The sequence below is a fragment of the Hippocampus bargibanti genome, linkage group LG17 (genome assembly GCF_051943395.1).
Source record: "Hippocampus bargibanti isolate YZ-2025 linkage group LG17, ASM5194339v1, whole genome shotgun sequence".
NCBI classification, from domain to species: Eukaryota; Metazoa; Chordata; class Actinopteri; order Syngnathiformes; family Syngnathidae; genus Hippocampus; species Hippocampus bargibanti.
In genome coordinates this window covers 14,910,919-14,934,168 of record NC_142750.1, presented here as the reverse complement: position 1 = coordinate 14,934,168, position 23,250 = coordinate 14,910,919, and the positions used below count along the sequence as shown (strand labels likewise).

The window sequence follows — 23,250 nt, the reverse complement described above, 5'->3', positions numbered from 1 at the left end:
CATCTCTTGCCAAGGCGCGCCGGGCGCTTTCAACACAGGAGGCGCTTCTCGCAACAAATTCCCCAAGAAGAGTTTTGAATTCCAGGCCTTTATTCACAGCACTTTCAATGCAAGTGACACAAAGAATCATCCGAAATGCAGGTATGTATGCTGTCATGCTGTCGACTGTTTGCTCACTCTAGCGTGCATTTGCGGTGTTAAGACTATTGACTCGGATAATCCCTTTACGCAAACTAAAGCACATATAGTAAAGGTGAGGAATGAAAACTGAAATTGCGTAAACGACGCATGTTCAAAATGGAGCCAAGAGGCACATGATTGAAAATATTCACAGTGTGGATACAAAGCTACAAATGTAACATTCCAAAGTGGCTCTATTATTGTGATTATTTTAATTCACGTTCTTCAGTTTTTTCTCCTATTCAGAGCGACTCACGAAACGTATGAGTATCAATTAAATTAACGCTTTTGCACAAAAATGACGGTCTAAATTGGTTTTCGCAATTTGTGATTTTCATCTTTGGATATGTGTGTGTTTCTGAACAGGTTCTACACATGAAGGGGAGAAAATAACATTAACAAATAGCTAGCGATGTTTGTATAAGGTGCTGGTGGAGAAAAGAAGTGCCATACAAGCTGCACAACAGGTCGGTTTAGGCAATCAACACTCGTAGGTCTATTTTCATAGACGGCGCACGTGGGCAAAAAAACTGGCACATCTGGATTTTCACGCCGGGGCAAGTCGAGTTTACTGTGTTTGGTATTTTGGCTGAGCGCATCCCACGATGCCGTAGCTTCCCGATAGGGCCAGGGCGTTTTTGTCACATGCCCCTGGCGAACCCGGCAATTTGGTCATTGAAAGTTGACTCGACTTCAGACCAGCTTGAAGCAGAGTGATTTTGTGGTGCGGGAGGTACAGCGTGATTAAATTAAACCTCAAAATTCACATTGTGCTTACAACACCATTCTGAGATCGTTACCACATAGGCTTAGTTATGCTGATGAGCTGATACCAGAGCAAATGGGGCAATCAGGTCAGTCGTAGACCATAATCAGTTAGGATAATAGAAGTAATGAGTGTAGAAAATAGTCCTCTGCTCCCCCCAACGTAAGAGAAGGGACCCATCAGAGCAGATGTCACCTCTGGACAGGTATATATATATATATATATATATATTCGATGAGAAGCGTCCGACACCTTCAAAGTACAGATGACGGGTGAAGAAATCTTTTCATCGATGGAGTTCCATATAAATGTACTCTCCAGCATCGTCGCTTTCTACTGAAAGAAAACGGCCAAAAATGTGGACAGTTTGTGCGTGTGTGCATTGCATTGAATGCCTTTAGCCAGCCCCCCCCCACACACCCCCCCCCGAGTTAAAATTGGTCTAAAGTCACCACTCGTAACGATCACTGACAAAATATCAAACACAGAAGAAGAGAAGAGCTTAGAGAAGAGAAAAAGAACACGACGTTCATCTATTGTCATTGGTGCACATCTCCTGACCAAGACAAAGTTCAAAATAGAAATATCTCATTTCCTTTGGCAGTAAAATTAGACCTGGTCAGAGCAATAATCCAGGAAAAAGTTTAGAATGGTCCGTTCTTGCTAATACCTTTGAAAGAGGTGAAAACGCAGCGTGCAGTGGCGTGTTAAAAAGATTCATCATCACTCTGCAAATTATTCACATGTTAAATAGCCTCATGACTTCTCATATTAGTTGATTTTTCTAAAAAAAAAAAAAAAAAAAAAAACGACGAGAGTTCACGGCTTCCTGCCTTTGTGGTTTGTGACACACTTGAGCAAGAGCAATCGGTCAGTGACGTGCGATGTAAATTTGATGACTCCTCTTTGTAAAATGGTGTTGAAACTTCTTGAACTTCGTCAAGATTCATTGTAATTTTTACATCACAGAAAAACAAAATGGACAGAGCAGATTGCTAGCGAGCTGGCTATTTAGCTAGCTAGCTGTCTATTTAGCTAGCTAGTTGGCTATTTCGATAGTTAGCTGGATATTTAGATAGCTAACTGGACAGTTAGATTGCCAGCTAGCTAAAACTAATAGTGCACCATTTTCTTTCTCATACAAGAATATTTTTTGTTGCTGTTTTTAATTTTCTTTTTATAACACATTCCAAGCCCCCTCCACGTTTCCCATGCAGCTCACCACCGTCTGTTGTTTTTAAAATCTCACGACCTCACAACACATCGCGGGTGCATTCTTTCTTAACCTATTCAGAAAAAAAGAATGTGGGGCAGTGACCAAGGAAATCAGAACGTCGTCTCCTTCCCTTTGGAAGAATAATGGAAATTTACAATGGCAGGAATGGGCGAGTGGCCAAAAAAATGAAGGGAAAAAAAACTCCTGAAAGTATGTGTTTTTGGAAGCGGTGTTGTGTTCAGGGCCTGGGGGAGAACGAGTCTTTAATATTTCAAAGCCTTCAATTGCCAAAGGTAATTTGATAAGTTGATGTGAAGAATAGATGGCAAAAATACATGACATTTTTGAAATTCCAACTTGGATAATGTGATCCCACGCAATGGCTCATTGTTTTGTCATTAGTGTTTTTTTGCGGCGGTGTAAGCAATTAAAGCGGGTTATGATTAATTTTGTGATTGTTTCTGACATTTCATATGTCACAATGTGTTCGTAGATAAACATGAATTCCACTATTTTCTGGCATTTTTACTGGAGCCAAAAATGAAATTCAGTGACCACGATTCCATACCTGCCAAGCTTGGCTAATTGCTGCCCTTATAAATGTTTTTCCCGTGTAAAAGTTGTAGTACGCCGTACATTATTTGAAATGATTAAAAAAAAAACGCTAACACAAGCGGAAATGCAGTTTACCGCGCATGCTCACATTATGCTTTCATAATCGACCATACGCAGTGATAAAAAATATATACATCTGATCGAGTATTACTTTTATTCCCCTTATTAATAATTGCAACAACCCGACACATAATTATTTACTTATAGCAAGAATAAAAACAGAGATAGAATAAAAAATGGCAAAAGAGAATTTCAGCATTCATGACTTTGTGGGATGCCGCTGGATTAGCACTAGATACAAAGTGTTTGGTCAACGGAACATGAGACTTGCTTTTGGCTACATTTTCCACATGTCCGGCATTTTAAAGTGGCTCTTTAGATCGTAAAATCCACTTGCAGCAACTTTTAGGTCATTGTGACACGGAACGCAGAACGAAAACTGAGGACCTTTTGTCGACGATTGTATCCATCCAGCGAACATGTTGACACAATTGACGAACATGTTGTTTGCTACCAGTGACCGAGACGATCCGGATTAGAGCCGAAATGGGTAAGGCAAGATCGGTTTTATCAAAATCGATTTTTGGGTGTTTTTTAATCGTATAAAAGTTGCTATGCGGCGCACACGATTCAAAAACGTATTAAATATAGGGAAAACGTATACGCGATTCGCGTTCAAAAAATGACGGGGCCCACGGAGGCAACAACTTGTCTGTAACTGAATGGGTGTGTGCCAGGCAATTGCTTTCTGCTGCCACATGAGAAGACATACGAGGAAGAGAGAGGCACAGCAGAAAGGAGAAAGAAGGGCGAGAGATGCGAAGGAGGCGTATGGGAGGGAGTGTGAGGAGGTGGGTGAAGACAGAGCGGGAGAGGAGGGCGATTTGGAAGGGTTGCCAGGACTCCGAAGCTCATCTGTCATTCTGTGCGTCAGTCAACCTATTCCCAGACTCACACGCAGTCAGTTCTTGCGCAAGTGAGTGTGTACAGGCACACCGACACCGACACAGACGTAGACGCACGCACACGTTGGCAATACATAGTCTGCTCACAAACCTACGCTGGATGTTCCTCACAGCCTAATTAGCTTCCACCAAACACAACAATCTACTTTTTTTTCCTCCCATTCCTTCCCTCGCTCAAGTGTCATACTTCAGGCTGGTTCCCTGGCAACAGCTGCTTCCTGTTTGTCCATCTTTCTTGCCAGGGAGTAAGGGTAAGGTTGGCGATGGCGTGTTCAGATCACTAATGACAAGAAAATGGCCTTCAAGTGGCCAGAAGGCTCACTTGTTGGATTGCCGCATTATACTGACTAAATTTATGTCGAGAGATGAAAAAAATGAAGCTCCACTCCAGCCGTTTTGAAATTGCAATACGATTTTCAACATATGACATCATAAATTCAATATCAAACAAGAACTTTGATTTGGGAGGAATGTCAGTGCCATTTGACTGTCATTGGTGGACAGCTCTTGGATGTTTGTGCTTTTTTGCGCCTGTAATGGGCAGCATTTTCACAGCCCCATTTTGTTGGTGGAAAAGGTCGGAGCTGTTGGACAGTCTGCGGCTTGATGGATGCACGGCTTGAGGAGCGCGCGATGAGAAGAAAGGCGTGTCAGCGCCGATGCATTTGTGGGACTGTCGTGGCTTGGAATTGAAGCGGATTTACGTGGGACAGGTCTCTTTTCCTCAATATCTTTGTGTTTGCTTTTAACATTTAGCTTGAAGCAGAGGTGCTCATTTCACCATGACGTCCCTGATCCACTGGTGAAAGGACGTTTGAACCTCTCCTCTTTCATCTAGTTCTGCTTCATGCAACAAAGAGGTTGCAGAAAGTGCTTAAGATTGAAGGACTGTGTGTGTTGTGTCACATGATTTGTTATTCAGTTTTTGTTGTTATTTTTGACTTCAAGAGGGCGCCGCGAGAGTGGCTGCCTTTCAGCAGGTCCTGTCTTTAGTGTTTTTCTACTTCTTCCTGTCCTTTCCTCTTACTTTCATCACTGTGCTGCTGTGAAATGTAAATTTCTCCACTGCGAGAATAATAAAGGCTAATCCAATCCAATCGAATCGCATCCGAAACACAAAGTTAAGCTTTGCGCATGAAGATGTCGATGTTGTGTACAAATGACAATCACACAAGCTGTGTTTTCATGTTTGTGTAATTTCCCATTGATTTTCCATCTAGCTTCGGCCTCACAATTACAGTACTTAATTGTTTTTCACCCATTACAGAGGTTTTCATGTCGCTTACAATTACAGTACAGTATAATGCCATTACAATAATGTTGTCTTCATGGGTAAAACTAAAAGCAAGGAGGATAAAACTGTCAAAGAGGATTTAAAAGGCGGACGTGTTAGTCAGACAAGGTTAACAACCTCTATTTTTTTTGGGCTGCTTCATGGGACGTTTGTTATGCATGTGCTCCTCATATTGACCCACAGGACCACACAGGTGTCGGACCTCCCGGGTGATGCTATCAGACCTCCACGGACATTGGGCGGGAAGAGAAGAGCTAAATGGCGAGACAAAAGGAACGCGGGGCTTTGAAGAAGGTTGAGTAATGCGCGGGATCAGGCGGGATGCAATTCAGCCATGTGAAAAATGGATCCTTTCAAGCTCGCGAGCGATGCTTTCACATTGACCTGATATGAATGACGGTGGCCCCTTTTGACAGATGGACATCAAATATGGGAACTAGTGGGCAAACATCAGCGGTTTGAGTCACAGAACATCGCGGATGTGGGTTACATGTGATGCTCTCACTCAAGCGATCTTATCTGTATGTCGTCTGCTGCTCCTTTAGCGTATGTAGGGCTGCTGAACTGCGAACAAGGGAGAAGAGAAATATGGATGGATGTAGGTAGGTAGGTAGGTAGGTAGGTAGGTAGGTAGGTTGGTAGGTAGGGCAAAGTCAAGTCAAAGTCAAAATCAAAGTAAAATATGCATGACATACAGCACAGATGAAATTACTGTCCTCTCGAACCCTATATATATATATATATATATATATATGCATGTGTCTGTGTGTCTGTTTATTTATTATTAGTTATTTGGATTGGATTGGATTGGATATGCCTTTATTAGTCTCACAGTGGAGAAATTTACATTTCACAGCAGCAAAGTGATGAAAGGAATGAAAGTAGAAAAACGAAATACATGAGCTGCTGGAAAGGCAGCCACTCTCGCTCACTCACTCACTCACTCACTCACTCTCTTATTTATTTGTTTATTTGTTATTAGTTATGTATGTGTTAATTTATTGTTAGTTATTTGTTTGTTTACTATTAGTTATTTCTTTATTAATTAAGTTATTTATTTACTATTTGTTATTCCTTTGTGTATTTAGTAGTTATTTATTGGTTTATTTACTGTTTGTTATTTTTTGTGTATTTTAGTAATTATTTGTTTATTTACTATTAGTTATTTCTTTGTTTATTTACTATTTGTTAGTTTTTTGTTTATTTACTATTACTTATTTATTTGTTTATGTATTTTAGTTGTTTATTTGTTTATTTTTTGTTGAGTATTAATTATTATTATTATTATTTTTAATGGCTTCCTTACAGGTTTAAGGTGTCAGTTATTCATGCATCAGAAAAATGTATTGTGGTCTTTTTCCACATCAGAAAAAGTTTGTGGGGTCAGTTTTTTTTGTGGAGATTAGCATTATAGGAAATTGCAGGACTGTAATACTAAAGAACAAAAATTCTCAGGTCAGGATTTGCCCGCATAGATTTGGGATTCCTTCTGACAATCCGGTGACACATTCCCCCTCTTTCCTTTCCCCTTCTTTCCTGTGAATCAGCCAGGTTTTAACTGCTTCCAGATCCGCACCTTCTTCCTCTCTCGTACCCCTTCCCCGACTGCACAACGTTTCACTTGGAAAGCTTTCAAAGTGGACGTGGAAATGGACGACTGTAGCCAGTGAGTCAGCTAACAACGTGCGCCTTTGAAGGAAACCACAAGTCAAGGTGCGGACATGTCCCGGATTTCGTTTTTTTTTTTTTTTTTCATAAATCACGGCGGTGAGTTTTTTTCATGTTTGAACGGAAGGTCTTTGATCCCTATATCCGTAGATAGGTAGAAAAATTAAGGAAGCAAGCGCCATACACGATGTATTTATGTTCATTTGCGTGTACTCGGAAAGAGTCTGCCACTCGCCGACCGTTGCCGTACAGCAGGCGATTGATGACATGTCGATGGCACTGTAGCATATGTCACACTGCTGCAGAATGTTGCGACAGGTCGAAAAGCAGCGGTGACGTCACGACCGCAGGTAGACTAACATGGTGGCACAATAAACAACTCTTCTCTCATTCCTCCGGACACAACAGGCACGCCAACTACAACTGTTTTGATTCGTCATCCCTTAGTCAACTGCAAAAGGGGCGGGGGGGGGCTTTCAGACCCGGCCCTTCAATCGTGTGAGGCCACTGCGGTCTAAGAGAGGGGAGAAGCGAAAACCTCGTTTGCTGCATGCTGTTGTTTACAGCTGCTGACATCACTCCGCGAGGAATCTGTTATTCAGGGAGCGAGAGAGGCTGAGAGCCTTGAGCAAAATGCCCCCCAACGGAGGGTTACAAGGTGTTATTCTGTGGTCCGCCGGGGGAAAGTCCCACGCTGCAGACGCTATGCTGGTGGTCACATTGTGGGTCGAAGGTCTTAATAGGCCAATGAGTGGACACACAGCAGCGAAACGGGGGTTGGTGGAAAGTGGCGTTTCAAGAATTTCCATCAAGAAAAGCTTGTAAAAGTGCTACAAAAGATTCTATATGAAAGGAGTGCATTTACAAGCGTTTGTCCGCACGTTATTGTCGTATAAAATGAAGTTGATGACTCATCGCGGAGCTGATCATTCGCACCTGCAGACACAGAAGAAGAAAGCAAAGGCTCATCCCAAGAGGTGGCTTCTTTTCTTTTGAATTGTTATCTCCTCAGGTTTCAAAGAAAAGAATCTCTCCTAGGAAGCAAAGGCAGCCGTGGATGGTGACAGCCACGCGGACAGCTAAGAAGACCCCCCGCTCTGAATCGCTCAATCATGTTCAACGCCAGAAGACCCTTGTGAGGAATCAAGTGCGCCCATTGAAGCCATCGTGGGCCGGTCTACCGTGAAGGTATTCAAAGGCCATGCCAAAAAGGGGGAGCCGCAGCAGAAAAGAAAAAGTGATGAGTCACCAAACTTCCCAAAACCCCCCAACCCGCCTCCTCGTTACTTACGGGAACCAGAATGCAGTTTTTTTACCCCCTCCCTCTCCTCTGATTTCTTTGCGGCGCTCAGACATTCGTCTTCTTGACGTGCTGTCAGGTCACAGCCAGGGTTAATAGGTGTGTCGGTGAGCTTGTTTCATCCGTCCCCCGTGGGGGCTGCTCCGCCGAACATATATAAAGTATGTGAAGCAGACAAGTTTGTTAGAGCCATGCGGGGGCGTGGGATGGGGAGCTTGCGAATAGTTGTCACTCGCTTGGGAAACAGATACGCCTTTGTTCTAATCTATTGCCAGAATTAGCCCCAATTTATTATTTAGCTAGACTCGGATTAATCAAGCGGCAAATTGATTTCATATTATTTGGATGCTTGACATTGTGGTTTGTCGTGTTGTCCAACGCAAGTTGAAATCAGTCTGACCATTTGAGGTTCTTACATAACCGTAGTTGATAGAAACACCTCTTGGTATGATGCATTGCAGTTCCAGAAAACAAACGACATCATTCTCACATGTCTGAGGAGTTTAGGATGTTTTCTTAGCAGACGTCTTTCTGACAACCGCTTGCAATTCTTACCCCAGGATGTCTCGTAAAGGTCGGCTGTCTTCAAATGAAGGCATACTGTATGTGTGTGTGTGTGTGTGTGTGATGCCACCACTGGGAGTTCTGAAAGTCTTGTGCAAATTACTTTTGCACGGCAACATGGAGAAGCTGAAATCTGATCGGATGATAAAAGCACGCGTGCCAGCTGCTCAGCTATGACACATGCTATTGGGTGAAGGGACAGATGATTGGAAATAAATTCTTAGCAAGGTTGCAGGCATGCTTCTGGTGGTCTTTGGGCCACCTGACGAACCCGACTGCATGCTATTGCATGGTTATGAAGTAAAATATAAAGTTTATGGGGTGGCTGGTATTCGCATGGCTTCTTTAAGTGTGTGACAGTTTTATTTCCTGTATCTGATAGCTGTCCATGTTAAGTGCTTTGTTTCAGCTTCAGCTGTTGTGAAAGCGCTAAATAAATGAATATGTATTGTATTGTCTGTATTGTATAGTGTCACAAATAAGTCAAACATCATCTCTGTTCTGACCATGTGTGTGTGACCTGCGTCGAGTTCAGCTTTGGGTCGGATACGATCACTTCATCCATGTTGTCGGATGAAATTTTCCTGCTTCTCACATGTGAAAATGTCATTGGTGAAGGCAGCAAAATCTGCGATTACAGGAAGTAAACCCTCCGAAAAAAGCCCCAGAGGTGTATTTGTTAGCTGGAAATCGGGGTGAGATACGATAGTTCAACTCTGCGGTTAAGGAAGAGTGGTGCTTCAGGCCAGGCAGCTTTGTGAGGAATCCGGTGTGACCTAATGAGGTTCATGGGAGTATTTTTTTGTTGTTGTTTTTGTTTCAATGCACTCATAATCCTACATGACAGCTTCCTTTCAAGATATCATAATGGACCTTTATGCACTCCCCTGTAATTATCTCTCCAACTGCTGCCGCTATCGTGACTTGTGATCTTTTTGAGTGCTACAAATAGATGCATTCAAAGACCTTTGACATCACTTTACGTCGCAGTCATCATCTCCATCGGCGCTTGGATCCTGCAAGCCATCAAAGTAGCAATGGGCCAGCTCTACTTTTGCACTTGATGACGTGTGATGTCGTTTTGCCCCTTCAAGTCAGACGACCGCATCTCGCAGCATGCCAGTCAGCGGCACATCCGTGGTGACAGGGCGTGATTTCACCTGAAAGGTGAAGAACCGTTCTACCAGATGATTGTCTGAACGTGTCATTCTCACTTGGGACACCCTTGTCTGTGAGCGTAGTGTAAGACAGAGACAGCGCAAAAAGTGAACGTCGAGGTTCTGCTTCTTGATTCTCTTCCACTTTAATTTTGCAAACGTTACAAGGGAAATATTAAAGTTACAACTTTGACCCTAATTAGTCCCCAATTAGCCTAACTTGGTTGTACTGTATGTCTTTTTCAATTTTTTTTAAATCATTGTAAAATACTTAGGGAATAATTGAGTGGTTAGCACACCGACTTAAAGGACAACTAACGCCATTTTTTTGTTTCCTAACTGACATCAGAAAAACGTTTTATAGCATCTGAAATACCCAAAACACAAAGGCTGATATTTTTAGTAAAATGCAAAGCACCAATAAAAAAATAACTTCAAGTGTCCCAAAACTACTTCAAAATGACCTCATAAAGTTTCAGTTTCAGAAGGTCCCGCCCCCTTGTTCGTGACGTCACACCAGGACGTCTTGCCTTGCTCGAGAATCAAAACAATGGCTTCAGATTCGGAGAAGATGTTTTCTTGTTACTCATCCAGTTGTCACGGTTTGCGAGGTGGTGATGGTTGTGGGTCCCAAATAATCAGAATCAGAATCATCTTTATTGCCAAGTATGTAGAACACACAAGGAATTTGTTTCCGGTAGAACACGCTGCACTAGTATCGTCGTCAAAAAAACTGCTAAGTGGCACTATACAGTTCCATTTTGGCTACTGTTGAAAGAGTTAAGCAGGCAGGAAGGAGCAGAAGGTTGTGACAGTACCGCACCCCCTCATGGGACTGCTTCCAGAAGTCTCCCAAAAGGCCCAACTCGCCAGGGAACAAGGTGGAGACGGCAACCATTGCCTCTCCAGCAAATAAAAGGCGGCGGGCTGATGGGAATGGGACTCGTGGACGTGGACGGCTCGTCGCGTGATGCAATTCAAACTTTACGGAGCATGGCACAATGTGGACATGCTCTGCCAGGCGCAGAGTGGCACCCCGGACGGTCGTATGGGAATAGCTCTCGGCCGGACGTTGACGTGGACGTGGCATGGCTCGTTGTGTGACGCAATTCAAACTAGACGAAGCATGGCCTAACGTGGAAGTGCACTCCCCAGCCCAGGGGAAACGAGACCAGTCCTTAGCACCAGGGATCCAGCGGTGAGTGGGGTCTCGGCCTGACGTGGACGCGGACGTGGTACGGCTCGTCGTGGATGTGACTCGATTCAAACATACACGACGACGCATGGCTGGACGTGGGTGTGCACTGCCAGACACCGAGTGGAAATGAGACCGATCTGCTGTACCTGCGGGATCCGATGAACGGTCAGGTCATTCTGTCACGGTTTGCGAGGTGATGATGGTTGTGGATCCCAAATAAGCAGGCAGGAAAGAGCAGCAGGTTGTATTTGACAAATTGTATTAAAATAAAGTCAGCAGCAACAAAATCTAAAACATCAAAGTCATCCGAACAGAAATGTACAAAGTATCAAAGAAAACCATGAGTAAAAATCTGCCCAGATGAAACAAACCTGATAGGGTGAAGCAATCACATACACAGTACAATGACCCGACAACGAATGGTCGTTCCCGGAGTCCTTTTAACTGCCACTGATTGTAACGACCAACACCTTTGCAGCTGCAGGTCAGGCCGACAGCGCTATCCGTTGGTCGCCAACCAGAACGTGACAGTCTGCCACTGATCGGAACGACCAACACCTGTGCAGGTCCAGGCGGAGTCAACAGCGCCACCTGTTGCTCGCCAACCTGATCGTGACACCAGTTATGAATATGATTTAAATAGGTCTGAGGAGGAAAGCATAAATGTTTGCAATCGATTAAAGAAGTACTTGCATATCAATTCGAGACATCAGGACTCCAATGTAGCGTCCCAGAAAATGCACAAGATGGCGCCCAAGCTCCGTTGGAAATGGGCTGATTTGTCTGCTGGAAATTTGTGTCAGATAGTATCAAATAAAACGTAAAATATAGCTATATGCCATGGAATCTTTGTAAAATACGCTCAGTAGAAGTCATTTGAAGTGATTTTACAAATTATGGACACAACTCGTCCAGTGGCGTCGGTTGTCCTTTAACAGTGAGTTCAAATCCCACTCCGGCCTCCCTGTGTAGAGTTTGCATGTTCTCCCTGGGCCCATGTGGCCTTTCTCCGGGTACTCCAGTTTCCTCCCACATTCCAAAAACATGCATGGCAGGCTAATTGAAAAACCCAAATTGTTCGTAGTTGAGTGAGAGCGCAAATGGTTGTTTGTTTTTGTATGCCCAGCGATTGACTGGCACCCGGTTCTTACACAGGGTGTGTCCAGCCTAATGCTTGAAAAAAGCTGGGATAGGCTCCAGCATCCCCTTGCGGGGATGCAGATAAGAAAATGGACGGATGGATGATTTCCATGCTCTGCGGATGTAAATGGATGATTCTTTCACTTTCCTTCGACCCAGATATTGCGAATGCTAAAAAGAGAAATCCACTTCTCCACTGCAAGGCTGCCCCTGACAAATCCGATTATAATCCAAGATTTTTCCCCCCGTTGTTGCTACGCGCAACATTCTTTTTGTGTGAGGAAACATCTATGCACTCGGACTCATCATCCGCGGCCTTGCGTGCCCGAACTGCTGCGCTGTGATGTGAATAAGGCGGGACAAAGAGCGAGCCCCTCACCCCTTTCAGAGGCGAAGAGCCCAGCACATCAGTGCAATTACACGGCGGGCCCACACGGACGTGTTGATTGCGGACGACAGGTCCGGTCAACAGTAGCCCATGTGGCGCTGAGTCAGGTGGAGTGTCACTTTGAGTGAAGGCCTCACTCAGGTCACACTTGTTGACAAGGTGCTCTCTGGCTTCAAAGCTCCGTTGTGTAATCGAAGCGGTTGGGGGCGAGGTGAGTTGAACAGCACTCGATAAGGGAACGAAGGCTGAAGGTTGTTTGGGTGTGTTTGTTAACAGTGTGCAGACATTAGGCTAGGGGAAGTTGTGCAAGGCTGAAGGTGTGGTTGCCTGCCTGCCATTTTTTTTGTATAAACTGATAACTTCTTCGAATCTGTTTTCACGCTCCTCAAAACGGCCAACAAGTGCACCAAATCCCGCAGACATTTAAACAGCTTCTTCCTCCAAGCCATTAACTCTATAAACAGTAACCCAAATAGAACTAATTAGTGCCTTTTTGCCATTTTTTTGGTGATGATACTAGTGCAGCGTGTTCTACCGGAAACAAATTCCTTGTGTGTTCTACATACTTGGCAATAAAGATGATTCTGATTCTGAAGTGCTTCTTTGGTAATCCTCATATGTTGCCTTTGTGACCGAACTGGTCGTCCAGAATTCAAAATGGCAACCATGATAGCAAGACTAACGGTATCGTCTATATAGAGCACAGGTGCCAAAGTCAAGGCCTGGGGGCCAAAACTGACACACCACATCCTTTTATTCGGCCCGCGGAAGCAAGTAAAACAAGTAAAATTCCATGATGCTTGCTAAAGTCCGAACCAAAATTTAAAATTGTCTCATGGAAACCACAATAACAGTCACTATTCTTTACTTCAAATTTGAGAACGAGTTATTCATTAATTTATTATGCGCTCTATGAGGACCATATTTTCCTGTGTATGAGGCGCACCCAAAAGACTTCATTTTCTCCCAAAAATGACCGTGCACCTTATATGCAGGTGTGCCTTATATGTGAAGCAATATTGAGCCACATCTGGTCTCGCCAGTACTGGCATCAGCCATGACTCCATTTCCCCCTGTAGAAGAAGTCGTTCATAACCCCAGCCTCCATTGTAGTGCCTTATAATAATGTGATGTGCCTCATATTTGGAATTTGCCTTATATTTGATATTTATATACAGTGATGCCTCATTTTTCGAACGCTTTAGCTAACGAACTATTCGCCTTACAAATATTAACTTCACGAGAATATAATCTTGGCATACAAACTAGTTTTCAGGAAACCCATGGAGCGCCACAATGGCTAGCAGACTAGTTTTCGGCGGAACAGCAATACAATACAATAGCACATTTATTATACATAAAATAAGGTATATTTTGTGTAGTTTTAAGACGGGGGTCGGCAACCCGCGGCTCTAGAGCCGCATGCGGCTCTTTAGCGCCGCCCTAGTGGCTCCCTGGAGGTTTTTCAAAAATGTTTGAAAAAGGAAAAAGATGGGGGAGGGAAATATATATTTTTTTTAATATGGTTTCTGTAGGAGGACAAGAATGACACAAACATTCTTAACGTTTTCCAATTCTGTAAAAATGTGTAGAATAAATATTACATTTCAACATTTCTGTCAATGAAGATTTGCGTCATAGCCTGCGACACACGTCACACGTTTCTATCAGCAGGGCGGGATGCCAGGCAGGTGGCCGTTGTAAACAAACCGGCGGCTGTGTGATGGGCCATGGATCCCAAAGGGAAAAAGAGAAAAATAACTGAGGAGAACAGAGGATTCAACGATTCTTGGACCGAATCATTTGCATTCATTGCCAATGCGGAAGGATTGCCTGAATGTTTGCTCTGTAGCGAGAAGTTGTCAAATAACAAAAAGAGGAATGTGGAAAGACATTTCCAGGGAAGGCATGCTACATTTGCAGCCGAGTGCTAGCTAGCGTTTGAACAATAATTTCCTCAGTCCGGCTGAAGGCAGGCGGCTGACGCGCCAGTTTGCTTCTACGAGCAGATTTTCTCAAACATGAACTCCATCAAATCAAAATATCGCACCCGCCTGCGTCAAGATTAAAGTTACATTTTACATGCCCGATGTTGAGAAGCTGACCAGTGATGTCCGAAAACAGAAGTCACATTAAACGGGTAAGAACACAATCCTGTCATAGGCACATATTTAGTAACAAAGAGGCTGTTTTTATAAAGTGATTTCTGATTTTCGTCAGTATATATTTAGAATGACACTTAGGGATATTATTGTATTTTGTCGCTCAGGTCCCAGGATAGCTGCGTTGGTTGCGTGTCAAAAGAGAAGAGGATGCTGCTGCGTTTTACCCTTGCACTGACTTGCTTGGCATTTGCACAGAAATCAAACTTAAACAGTATTCATTTGATTTTATATACTTTACCTTTTCAAAAGGCTGCTGTTTTATTTTTATAAATGCAGGTTGCGTTTTATTGCACTCTGTTTGTTGGCCAGATAAGGGGCACGTTATGCACGTTCCATTTTATTGTCAAAATAAAAATGACATCAAAAATCGGATTTCTTTATTGCATTTCTTTAATTTCATCAAAGCAATGAAACGTAATTCATTAATATTGTAATGAAGTTAAACTCGAGGTGGCATCGTACAACAGAGTAGTCACGTGGTGCGTCATTCTCTACACTACAGGATGCGCTGCAGGGAAAATAAACATTTAATCATGAAGGCTCATTATGTATTTGTAGCCAACGTAGTCATTTTGATAGTAGGCTAATATAGATACATACAGCATTTGTTGCCTTTATTATAAGGCTTATATAAGGTTTTTAATTTTTTGAGGCTCCAGACATATTTGTTTTTTTGGTCCAATATGGCTCTTTCAACATTTTGGGTTGCCGACGCCTGTGTTAAGGCTTATTTAGTGGAACATTCTGTTTTATAGGGACCTGGAAATGAATTATTCTCATTTTTAATGGTTTCCTATGGGATATTAATGTTTGGAAGATATACTTTTCGTCTTACACACACTTTCTGGGAACCAATAAAGTTTGTAAGCTGTACTGTATTTGGGAAAACTTTTTTTCATTCATTGAAGGTGCGCCTGATAGTTCTCATACACAAAATACGGTAATATGTAGCGGGGATTAAACATTTTAATTGATTCCCTAAATCCATAACGGCCCCGAGATCAAAGCGTAACTGCAATGTGGCTCGTGGAAAAAAAAGAGTTTGACACCATTGATATACAGGATTAAGAGGCCATTTCATGGGCGCAAACTCTGAGCATCGACCAGCAGGCAGGAGCATGACGAGAATTCTGAGTTCTGTTCTGCGCGGAACGACTAAATAAAAGGAAGAATTCTCAGGAAGGGCGGATGAAGCACGTCTAAAAAAGCAAAGAGGGTGGAGGAGCACGGGCCTGTCTCACGTTGATTGTTGTGCAGCAGATGATGATGAGTGTGTTGGTATGTTCGTGAACATGTGCACACACGGGGAGGCCCTAAGCCCTTGTTATTTCACTTTGGTAATTATTGTTTTCACAACCGCCGCAGCAGAACTTGCTGGCTTTTAGCCGCTCAAGCGATAGGATCGAGATTCTGCGGTTTCGTTTTAGGGGGTCAAATAACACAACGCCATGCACAAGCTAAATCAAGTCAACGCCGTGTAAATTTTCATATTTATGACAACAACGCTGTCACCAAGACGCAAGCGTGTTGTTTGGGCCGAGACAATTTGCTGAGTGTCCTTGATTTTGAGTCGTTGGGGGTGTGGACAACACAAGAGACGATTGGTTGTGTAAACTTTTATTTAGTTGTTGTGCAATGCAGGAAAGACAATTTTCACAACAGCAAAACTTTAAATATTTGGTTCAATTGCCCAACTGAACATTTCATGCCAGTTTGTCGCCTCAAAATTTAGAGTTTACGCACTCTTTTTTTTATGGTCAATACGAGCGCTTTATTTTGCAAAGATAATAATAATAATACATTTTATTTCAAGCGCCTTTCAAAACACCCAAGGACACTTTACAATAAAAACAATAAAACAAAGCACATAACAATAAAACCATAAGTAAAATGATACATGATGGCAATATGAGTATCCACCCAGTCATGTGTTTATTATTGTGGATTTCATTTGCAGTGTGGCCCAAGTGTCATCCTGAGAATGGCTCAATCATGCTGATGCCTATTCACTAGCAATGCGCCCATCCTGGCAGACTTTTGCACCAGGCTACATCTTGGATTGGTGTTCAGTCATAGACAGATTAAAAGTGTGAGACAGTCCGAAAGCACAGAAACATGAATGCCACTCATTGCATTCCGATCAAACCCTCCAGTGTCACATAGTCCTGGCTATTTTTAAATGACGCTCACGTGTCACCAAAGAGCAACGATCCGGCAACGTTACAGTTCTCAAGACAGTGACCGGCGGCCAATCGATTTGGATCACCTTCCAGGTTAACTTGCCGTTTGCTATTGCAAAACTCGGGAGACAATAGTCTCACGTTGCACGGAGGACCGGCACACCTGATACTCTCAAGGTGATTGGCCTAATCATACGGGCTCACGGAGGGATTGTCCATGAGAAGCCGCTCTTGTCACCCAGCCGTTGTGACTCATTCGTGCTGTCCATGTGCAGCCTATTTGTGTGTTTGAGCACAAAGAGGGAGAGGCTTGGAAACGGAAACCGGGAGGGACGCGGGGACATGCAGCAAATTAATCAAAAACAACTATCATAGACCGAAAGATTTTCAGGTCGCTGCGTTGAATTTCTCCACTTCATCTTAAAAAAATTCCTCGATGACGACTGACATGGCTTTGACACCTAATCGTGTTGAGTCATATTAACATGTAAATGAGTCCATTGGGTTCATTCAAACACAGATGATGCTATAAGAGGAGTGATTGAGTTTCAAAAGTCTGCGTCGAGATACTTTGACAAAACTGACAGGGAGAAGTCCGCTCATTTCATTAGCATTTTTTGGTTCCTTTTTGCTACTTGACTGATGATGGCACTGAGCCTCCATACACGGAATGGAAATGGTCAAGTCTATCTGCACTGCGATTGGCTGGCAACCAATTCAGGGTGTCCCCCGCCTCGTGCCCGAAGACACTTGAGATAGGCTCCAGCACCCGCCGCGACCCTAATGAGGAAGAAGCGGTATGGAAAATGGAGGGATGGAAGTCTATCTGCATTAAAGTCGGTCACGTTCTGGTTGGTGACCAACGGGTGGTGCTGTCGGCCCCGCCTGCAGCTGCACAGGTGTTGGTCGTTTCAATTAGTTGTAGTTAAAAGGAATCCCAGCATGACCATTCGGTGTCGGGTCATTGTGTTTGTTGCACCCTGTCCGGTTTGTTTCATGTTGGCAGATTTTTACTCCCGGTTTGCTTTGATACTTTGGACCTTTCTGTTCTGATCTCATCTCTCATCTCATTTTCCGTAGCGCTTATTCCTCATTAGGGCCGCGGGGGTTGCTGGAGCCTATCTCAGCTGTCTTCGGGCACGAGGCGGGGGACACCCTGAATTGGTTGCCAGCCAATCGCAGGGCACACAAAGACATACAACAGTCACTCTCACACTCACACCTAGGGACAATTTGGAGTGTTCAATCTGCCTGCCATGCATGTTTTGGGAGTGTGGGAGGAAACCGGAGGACCCGGAGAAAACCCACGCGGGTCCGGGTAGAACATGCAAACGCCACACAGAGAGGCCGGACCGGGACGCGAACCGGCGACCTCTGCACTGTGAAGCCGGTGTGCTAACCACTCGACTACCGCGCCGCCCTTTCTGTTGTGATGACATTGATATTTTAGATTTTGTTCTTGCTGACTTTATAATAATAATAATAATAATAATAATAATAATACATTTCATTTATAAGCGACTTTCAAAACTCTCAAGGACACTTTACAGTCACAGGATATTTAATACAATTTGTCAATTGCACCCTGCTCCTGCCTGCTTTTTTTTAGAATCCACAACCATCCACCGCCTCGCGGTTCCAATGAGGGCCACGGATAGAAAAATGGAAGGTAGACTATCCAGGCTATAATTTGTCTGTAAAATTATTATAAACACACGACTACCATTTTGATATGAAAAAATAACAAACATCAAATGTAAGCCCCACTGCCACTTATTGTCGTGGATGTGCAATTGTACAATGTTGTTGCACAGCGCCCCTCAAACTATCACACCGCGCCACATCGGGGCCGTGAGGCCGTGGGGGGGGGGGGGTGTTAGAGGGACTCTTTCACAAAATATATTTTTTCATTTGATCTTCTTCTTTTCCTTTCGGCTTTTCCTCTCAGGGATCGCCACAGCGAATCAATGTCCTCCATCTATCCCGGTTTTGTGCATCCTCTTCTCTCACACCAACTACCTTCATGTCCTCTTTGACCACATCCATAAACCTCCTCTTCGGTCGTCCTCTCGGCCTCCTGCCTGGCAGCTCAAGGCTCAGCATCCTTCTCCCGATATAGTCACTGTCTCTCCTCTGGACATGTCCAAACCATCTCAGTCTGGCCTCTCTGACTTTCTCTCCAAAGCCTCGAATATGAGTTGTCCCTCTAATGTACTCATTCCTGATCCTATCCAACCTGGTCACTCCCAAAGAAAACCTCAACATCTTCAGCTCTGCCACCTCCAGCTCTGCTTCCTCTCTTTTCTTCAGTGGCACTGTCTCCAGTCCGAACATCACGGCTGGTCTCACCACGGTTTTATACACCTTTCCTTTCATCCTAGCTGAAACCCACACATCACACCTGCCATTTTTCTCCAGCCTGCGTGGACACGCTTCTTCACCTCTTTCCACACTCTCCATTGCTCTGGACAGTTGACCCCAAGTACTTAAAATCCTCCACCTTCTTTATCTCTTCTCCCTGTAGCATCACTCTTGCACTTGGATCCCTCTCATTCACACACATATATTCCGTCTTGCTGCGACTGATCTTCATTCCTCTCCTTTCCAGGGCATATCTCCACATCTCTGGTTTCTTTGCCACCTGTTCCCCGTTCTCGCTACAGATCACAATGCCATCTGCAAACATCACGGTCCGAGGGGATTCTTGTCTTACATCGTCTGTCAGCCTGTCCATCACCATAGCAAACAAGAAGGGGCTCAGAGCTGACCCCTGGTGGAGTCCCACCTCCACCTTGAATTCCTCAGTCATACCGACAGCACACCTCACTATATTTTTTCATTTGATCAGTGGTAGTTAATCTTGTCTTTTTTTGCCAACTTTATGTTTTTTGACAACGATACTAGTGCAGCGTGTTCTACCGGAAACAAATTCCTTGTGTGTTCTACATACTTGGCAATAAAGATGATTCTGATTCTGATTCTGATGTTTTTATTGTTATGGGTGATTTCACCATGATGGCTGTCTGAAGTCTTAGAGTGAGGCTTCCGTGTTGGGAGAAACTGTCATGTGGACTGACAAACCGTAACAAATAACACAAATTCAATAAGTTGGTTGGATAGGAAAAAAATGATTGATTGAATTTTAAAGCCAGGCAACATTTCGGTGCTTCCAGTTTGTCCTGACAAGCTATTACAAGATGGAACCCGCGGGCCAACTTCCTGAGTCAAGAGTCTTATTAACTCCCCGGACAGACACAGTGTGCTTGTAAATGTGCGGTTTGCGAGCAGGGATGGGCCAGCTGATAAGGCGGGTCGATATATAAATCTCTCCTTCCTGACAACGTGTACCTGTGAGTGAGGTCATGTCTACAAATGTGGTTTTGTCATGAGTCTCTCTGTGTGATTTTTTTTTTCTCCCATTGATCTCTGCTCTGCGGTTTTGTTGTTTTCTTCTCCTTTGTAACACCTGTGAAAAGCTTCTGGAGAAGTCAACCGCTGCCAGCATTCCAAAACATCCCAGTTCCAAATGTCTGGGCACAGCCACGCTTCCTCGACATTCTTTGTTTTAAAGTTGCAGTGTTTCTTTGCTGCCTACTTTATTTACTCGCATGTGCGGGTCTGCTCTTTTTCTACTTTTGTCTGTTTTTTCTAACCATAAGATCTTAAGAGTTTGTCAATTCAAAAGGGGAATGCTCCATTTGGAATTAAAAGTGGAACATTTTGCTGAAAATGACTTTAATGCTGAATCATTTCATTTCTTTGGCTACTTCCATTAAAAATAATTGTAATACTGTACATCTAACATGTATAAGTTCACACTTTTCTCTTGGCTATAATAATAAGAGAGTATAATGTATGTTTTTGCGTTCTATTTAAAAAAATGTTAAGATTGTTTGTTTCATAAGGCTTAAGAACAAGGATATAACAAGAAGAGGAAGTGAAAGACAACTTTACCAAAGAACTGATGCAACATAAAATGTCAAATCTTTATTTATTGGTCAAACCATTGGAATAATAACGACAAGTGTTATGATTTCAGGGTATTCTATTCTTTATGACCGCAAAAAAAAAAGAAGAAGTGAACCTTGTTTTTCCAGACCGGTAACCCGCAAGCCTAAAAAAAGTAAATCCTTACTCAATCTTAGCTTCTGACCCTCCACCCTTCAGCCCCCCCGAGATGCAAGTGCGTCAGTAAAGCCTTTTGACTTTCAGGAAGGAAACATCTGGGGAATAAGGAAAGAGAGAAGGGGTGAAAAGAGGAATTAACGTGGAGGAAGAGGGGCTGGCCAAAAATAGTCAGCCTCTGCCGGAGCTTTTGGTACAGAGTCCTCATAAAGGGTACGATCCAGGGTGAGTTGAATTGTACTAAATTCATTTTGAAATGCAAATGTATCCACTGTGAGACTAATAAAGGCTAATCCAATCCATTTTAGAACACCTCAAGGAGAAACTGAGTATGAGCACATAAACCGCATGAAGAAAATTACATTTCTAAAAAGTGGTTTTGCTTTATTCCCATCCGAAGAATCAGAAACAACCGCCGGTGTTGACCTGACCTTTCTTCAATTGGGTTTGGCCCACTTTCCAAAGCATATGACTAGACGGGCTGAGCAACGCTATGAGTTTATATTGCACCGACTGGGCAACCACCCACACACCTTTTTGGGTTACAGTATTTCACATATGCGGTCAAGGGTAAATACCCATTATGCAGGCTTAGCAACAAGGCCGAAAATCAGGAAGTTAATGAAGAAATAAACCTGGTAAAGGCGTGTCACGGTTTGCAAGGTGGTGATGGCAGTTGTGGATCCCACCACAAAGCAGCCAGGAGGGGGCAGCAGGTAGTATTTGGATTGGATTGGATTGGAATGGATTGGATTTGCCTTTATTAGTCTCGCAGTGGACAAATTTACATTTCACAGCAGCAAAGTTATGAAAGGAATGAAAGCAGAAAAACAAAATATAGGAGCTGCTGGAAAGGCAGCCACTCTCGCGGCGCCGTCTTGAAGTCAAAAGAACAAAAAAAAACCTAACTAACAAATAACATGACAACACAAAGACACAGAGAGACATTCATTCTTAAGCACTTTCTGTACCCTCTTTGTTACATAATGCAGTCCAGATGAAAGAGGAGAGGATCAAAGCGTCTCTTCACCAGTGGATCAGGGACATCATGGTGGAATGTGCACATCGACTACAAGCTAAATGTTGAAAGCAAACACGCAGCTGTAGCATCCATTGTCGAAAAGAGATTGTCTCACATCTCCTGTCCCACATAAATCAGCTTCAATTCCATCCCACGACAGTTCCATATACGCACTGCACTGACGCTCCTTTCTTCTTATCGCGGGCTCCTCAAGCCATGTATCCATCCAGCCGCAGACTGTCCAACAGCACCGACCTTCCGCTGAACAAAGCGGGGCTGTGAAGATGCTGCCCATGACAGGCGCAAAAAAGCACAATGGCCCCTTTGCTGTCCAGCGATGGCAGTCGAATGGCTCCGACATTCCTCCCATTCAAAAACAGTACTGGCATATTCCAAAAGGCGCAAGCGCTCAGCACAGTCTCCTCCTTGATGGATGTCGTGGTCAAAAATGCTGAAAAACAATCCGTATCCGTTCCGCATGACGCACAACAACACAAAGTGACAAAAGAAAACACAAAAACAAGACAAAAACAACAAAAAAGCAAGGCTAATCAGAGCACTTGCTGACGGCTGCCTACTCGGGCGCCATCGTGGACTCTTGAGAAATTGTATTAAAATAAAGTCAACAGGAACAAAATCTAAAACGTCAAAATCATTTGAACAGAAAAATACAAAGTATCAAAGGAAAATCCAAGAGTAAAAGTCTGCCAAGATGAAACAAATGCATGCACAGCATCCAATGCAGACACTTTCTTTCTTCACTTTCTACTTTCATTTCTTTCATAACTTTGCTGCTGTGAAATGTAAATTTCTCCAATGCGAGACTAATAAAGGCAAATCCAATCCAATCCAATGCACAATGCATACACAGCATACAAAGCATACAATTGCATCCAATGACCCGACACCGAATGGTCGTGCCAGGAGTCCTTTTAACTGTCACTGATTGGGAACGACCAGCACCTGTGCAGATGGAGGCGGGGCCGACAGCGCCACCAGTTGGTCGCCAACCAGATCATGACAGTACCCCCCCTTCAAGGGACTGCTTCGAGAAATCCCAACAGTCTCCCAAAAGGTCCAACTCGCCAGGGAACAATGGTGGAGACGGCAACCGTTGCCTCTCCAGCATATGATGGGCGGCGGCCTGATGGGAACGGGACTCCGCCTGAAGTGGATGTGGACGCGGCACGGATCGTCGTGGGCGTGAGTGCGATCCCTCTCGCACGTTCTCGCGACGGCGCATGGCTCAACGTGGACGTCGAACTGCCAGGCGTAGAATGGCACCACGTACGGCCATATGAGACCAGG

General features: G+C 43.8%; 1 long non-coding RNA gene across 1 annotated transcript; it reads left to right on the top strand.

The window, feature by feature from the left end:
- Positions 1 to 3,651: 3,651 nt before the first annotated feature.
- Positions 3,652 to 12,914, top strand: LOC148885946 (uncharacterized). Its single transcript, XR_016118131.1, has 4 exons — positions 3,652 to 3,993; positions 4,320 to 5,642; positions 6,584 to 6,749; positions 7,717 to 12,914. It is a non-coding gene; the product is annotated as an uncharacterized LOC148885946 (long non-coding RNA).
- The last annotated feature ends 10,336 nt before the right edge of the window (positions 12,915 to 23,250 follow it).